Here is a 6,000-nt window from a genome sequence, read left to right as displayed (position 1 = left end):
ATAATACTATATTCTTCCTATTTTTATTCTTTTATTTAAACGTATTAAAATTACTAGTTAGCTATAGCACCTTAATAAAAGTTTGATTATGTAGGTTAATTAAACTATTTATAATAACCTCAACTATTACATGGCTTATAAAAACTTTTGATTAGTATTTAAATTTAAAATAACAGTAAAAAATGACAATAATAAATTTGCAATTAACAAAAATATTTTTTAAGATTAAATTTTAGTTTCCAAAAAAAATAAATAAGAATTAAATCTGTATGTTTTTACACAATCGAGAGTTCTATAAGAAGCTCATTTAAGAACACTTCTCTTCTTAATTTTTATTAATGATCTTGCTTTTACTTTAAATAGTTCAGTGAACATTTTGATGTTTACTGATGATGTTAAAATTTACTGTCAAATTAAAAATGTAGAAGATCTAAAATTGTCGCAATTTAATTTAAATAAGTTTTTATTATGGAGTAAAAGAAACTATTTATATTTGAATTATGATAAATTTAAAATTATAAATTTTTCCTGCAGTTAAAGTTCTATTTCATAATTTTATTATTAAATTGATCACTATCCTTTTAAAATAAATTATTTAATCTCAGATTTTTTTTTCATCTGATTTGTCTTTCAAAATTAACCATAAATTGATTATAAATAAAGCGTATAAGATGTTGGGATTTAGTAATATTCAGGACTTCTTTTAAAATCTTTTGTGTTTAAAAATATATCATAATTTTTTAGTTAGATCTAATCTATAGTTTAACTCTTTAACATGATCTAATAATTATTTAATTTACTTAAACGATCTTAAAAACATTTATTATAAATTTCTAAAAATAATTATCTATGTTACCCATTGTATTATCTGTAGAAATTCTTTCTTCTAGGTTAAAAACTCCATAGGTCTTGATTCTTTTACCACCAGACGTTATTTAATAAAAAATACAACTTATATTTACAATTTTAAATAACTACATCAACTATCCAGTTATTTTAAACTTATCCAACAGCTATGTTTGCTAAATTGTATTATTTAAGTCAATTTTTCTTTTAAAGATTATCATATTTGTAATGCTTTCGGTTTCTATTCATAATGTTGAGTGAAATGTTATATTTTTTGAAATCATCGATGTATTGGTAGCATTCTATTATTAAATGTTTAACAGATAATATAACCTCACAAGCTGTGCACTGGAGAAGTTCCTCTTTGTTCATTAGGAACTTGTAAGTTAACCTGGAGACAATCCGGGGACAATTCCGATTTTACTAATCATTAATTGATTTCTTAATTTCTCTGAGCTTATTCCATTATTTCAACCAGTGGAATTGCCATTTTATTTGTATTGCGTTTTTAATATAAATTTTTATGTCGAAATACGTTAATATGTCAATTTTATATATTATATTGATACCTATCTAGATACTATCTTATATTTTATAATTTAGGCTTTCGGGTGTTAATAAATAAATTAATTTTACTGTCTCTATGAACATGTTTAATATTATAAATTATGATGATAATATGTATTTTTAACAATAAAATAATGCATAATATATTATGATATACGAGTACATACAGTCGCACAAAAACAGGATGAAAAAATACTTCTATAACTATGTATATCTTGTGGTAAAAAGGTTTACTTATAAGGAGCTTAAATCATACATTCATTGGCGTCGCATAAAATGTGTGTGGGCTTTTCATGGGACTATAATAATACAAGCCTTCTAAAAACCATGAATAAAATTCGTTTCAAAAATATTTTTCTCTTGAAAATATTATATCGTTGTAATAGATGTATATTAAATAAATATCAAATACAAATAATTTATGAAACAAAAACATTCAAGTATAAAAAATTGCAGTATAAGTGTAGATACACTGCCCTGCTGCACAGCTAGGTCGCTCCACATAGCGTGTACCTATATAATATTGTTATTATTATTTTAATATTATAACAGTGTTTTTTTTCTTTTATTCGTTCTTCATTTCCTTCTTAGTCCTTCTGCACGATTTAACTTTATTGTTGCTAAAATATAAAATCATACTATATAAGATACCTATATATACAAACACGAGCACAGTCGAATGTTTCCATCAGCGCGTACATAATAATCCGAACCCTTCGGATGCCGAAAATGTTGGCTAGATATTGAGTTCTACGTTTTCCGCGATATATAAGTATTTTTGGATTCAGTAGCATAATAATAACATGAGCCCGGTGTACGTTTTGCAAGAAAAAATAAAATCATCTCTCGTAAACGGATCATCGCAATAATATTGAGAGTTAGTCACCCGAAACACGGCATTGTCGTAATAAAGTTTATTTAAAATGTGTATTTTTTTTTACACCAGCCATTTTTATATATATTTATGATTATATCATTTAAGGAGGCAGAGACACATCACCATTAAAAACTTATGACGTTAATGTATGATTAGAAAGAAAAACATTTCACTGGTTATATAAAAAAATAATAAAATTATTAGATATTATTCGATTTATACAACAATAATGTTGTAATATGTCAAAATAATATTATATTATACATGTAAAAATTTAAAGTATAAAATTTCAAAACCCTTTGTATTTGTGATCAATTATATTGTTTAAATAATGTTATTGATTTATACAATTTAAAAATGAGCAAATAGTTATTTTTAAAATACAACGAAAAATCTATACCAAAGTTTTTGAATGAAAATTCAGTACACGTTAACTGTATTACACTATATATACAGTACACGCTATGGGTATGTTTGATATGAGTTGACATATTGTGATTTATTATTTAAAAATTCGTTGCAACCATTTCATAAATAGTTTAAAACAATTATAAATTGTTTTGAACATTTTTAAAATTAATATAACATTTTTCAAAGCTAAAACATAATAAAAAAAGCTTACGTGCAGGAGAGTCACAAAATCACAAAGGCAGTTGGGTAAAGATATTTTTTGGTTGAAATAAGTAATTTAGATATACAGCCGATGTTTTTGACTGGTAAAACTTTTATCGTAAAGATAAAAACAATAATAACAATATGACAATGACAATCATTATACCACTCGACAGTCAGGGCCAAACTTAAGAGTGTAAGGGCCCCATGGTAGTTTCCAAAGTTAGACCGCTTTTAACAATTTTACAAAAACCACTTTTCTAATTTTATTTAATTAGGTAACATTATTTTAGATTTTGATCAAAGCGATGAATGAATTGTTGTTACAATAATATGTGTTTTTTTGTTTTGTCTTTCATCACATTTTGGGACAATAAAAATGCTTTGATTTTCAAAAATAGGGATTGCTTTTGGTAGCGAATTATATCTAATTAGTACTTTTGAGGTTAAAAACATAAAATTCACAGCTCAGGAAAAATAAAAATAAAAATAAGGAAAAACGAGAATTTTCACGCAAATTCAATTTTTGATAAAAATCGATTCAGAAATTTAAAACGAGATTCTACGTTAATTTTTCATAAGATATGTGTAAAAAAATTAAAATACTTTAAATTAGTTCATTTTTATAAGCATTTTAAGCTTACATTTGAAAGAAATTACACGCTGAAACTATGAATAACGATATTCATCATTTTTTATGGCTCAAAAACATTAATCATAGGCACATTTAATTTTTACTTTTATTATTTTATTTTTTATCATACAACGTTACAATGATAAATGTAATGTTTTCGACAATAATAAATTCTATTTACTGTATTAAATAGATACTATAATAGTAAAATAAATTACTTCACCTAATGGGCAATGGCAATATTAAAAATATATATAATATATAATATAATATACCTATGATTTAGACTAATAAACTGTCTCCGCTCAAAATAGTTTTTCGTGTGCGGTATACATCATTAAATTCAAAATAAATAATTTTTTTAAATATTTTGATGAAAAATAATTGAAAAATGTTTTTCAAAAATATATAATTGTTGAAGAATCATTGACGTTTTTTTTTTTTAAAAATATTAAGTAGAAAAGGATTTTTTTAACTGAGAAATTTTTAAAAAACTTGTAAAGAAATTGTTTAAAATATTATTATACGAAATTCGGCAATAATTTTGCTAATTAACGAATGCTGAACATTAACATTTTAAAAATTTTTATTATAAACGGGACCAGTGCAATGACTGGTAAATAAAAACCGTTTTTGAACTATTAACAACTCATCATAGGTTAAGTTCTTAAGTTTAAACCCATAACTAATTATCATTTCAACGTTGAATTAATTATACATTTATTTTTATTTAAAATTTATATATTTTTCAGAAAAAATATGATAAGTTTCAATTCGGAAAACTCAATTCCAAATACTTCCAATGAGTTTCAAAATATTGATGAAGATTTTTGGCGGTCAAATAACGTGGGGGAGGGCTAACGTCACACACGTCTACACGTCATGTTGTTGTACTTTTATGCACGTAATCGTGCATACATACAAAAATAATACTTAGTGCATTAATTGCTATAAACGTACCTACGCGTAACTCCCCACGACAACATTTCATGACAAGCATTTTGCGGGCGAGATGAAAGACTAAGCAATGATTTCCATCAACAAAATGTCGTTATACATATAAACATCATATTATTATCTAGTACGTAGAGTTGAACGTCGCTTTACATCTCATTCGCGATAACCTTTGTTCGTTACATGTACAGCTGTCGACCAACTCGCTGCTCGCAAAGTCGCAACTGAAGTCTTTGCCTTTCATAGTAAAAAAAAAAAAAGTATAAATCAGAAATCCTATAACGGGAAAGCTGTTTGCCTTGTATAGTCGACAATACCTTTTTTTTTCTTTATTTTAGCTATCTCGTCGCATTGTCGTCGCGACTGCAGTACCTATGCGCTCTATACTGTTTGATTGTGTTATGCCACTCTACAATATTATACTTAAATTCTAGACAATATATTCTCGTAGATAACACAAAAGTTCTTTTAATGACGAACAAACATTATTATCAATAAAGAACATATACCTAATTATTAAAAATTATCAAATATATCAACGTCATCCATCGTTATCGTCTCGTTATTCGTTATTCTTTATCATTAATTAATATAAAAAATATGAAAATAATTAAAAAGAAAAAATATATTGCACTTACCTATATACCTAAAATATTATGAAAATAAATATTAAAATACTTGTGCCATATTCCTCGGAAATGCGTTAGGTATATACTTATATATATCACTTCAAATCATACCTCTTCACCCCTTTTCAATTAGATACCTACCTGTATAGTTAATATATTTATAAATACATATACAATTATAATATTATATTAAGCCATTTTCCATATAGGTAGTTCTGTGCTCTAATTTCTAAAGGATCATATTTTCGTCGTTGTCAACGTTAAGTTTTTTGACAGGTATATTGTAAGCCAATGACACCTTTTATTATTTTCTCTCGATCCTTTTAATAAATATTCGTCAACTTAAATCACTTTTCTGGATTCTTCAACAAATTTAGCACGAATTTTAAATATTCTGACAGTTACACCTCAACATAAGTTCATCAAGTCACAAACTGTATGATCTGATCTACTGGTTAAAGTCGTAATTATAATTTATAATCAGTTTTATATTTTGACAGTTGCAATTTTAGTTGTGCATCGATGCTCATTGCTCAATTCACTATTGTTACGGCCATTTACGTCAATGTACGACCAAAAACTTGTTCTTTCTAAATATTTATAAATACTTATTAGTTATTACTTAATACTATATCTAAAATATTAAATTTCTTACCATATATTTAAAGTTGTTTGACCCTCAAAAATTTTCTTTATTTTCCACGATTTATTTTCTGCAGTGTTCCATTACATTTATTACCATTTTTATCCCACAACGTCTACTTTTGCCAAAAGATTTTTTTTTGCAATTAAAAAATTAGTAATTAATTCTTCGTTTTGTATAGTATCTATTGTAAAATTCTTTTGCAAACATTTTGAGACGTGATGTGAAAATAAAAAGC

Source organism: Melanaphis sacchari, unplaced genomic scaffold (assembly GCF_002803265.2).
Source record: "Melanaphis sacchari strain LSU unplaced genomic scaffold, SCAv2.0 Contig2_pilon_pilon, whole genome shotgun sequence".
Taxonomy (NCBI): Eukaryota; Metazoa; Arthropoda; class Insecta; order Hemiptera; family Aphididae; genus Melanaphis; species Melanaphis sacchari.
The sequence above is the reverse complement of the archived record's forward strand: the minus strand, read 5'-3'. Positions refer to the sequence as shown.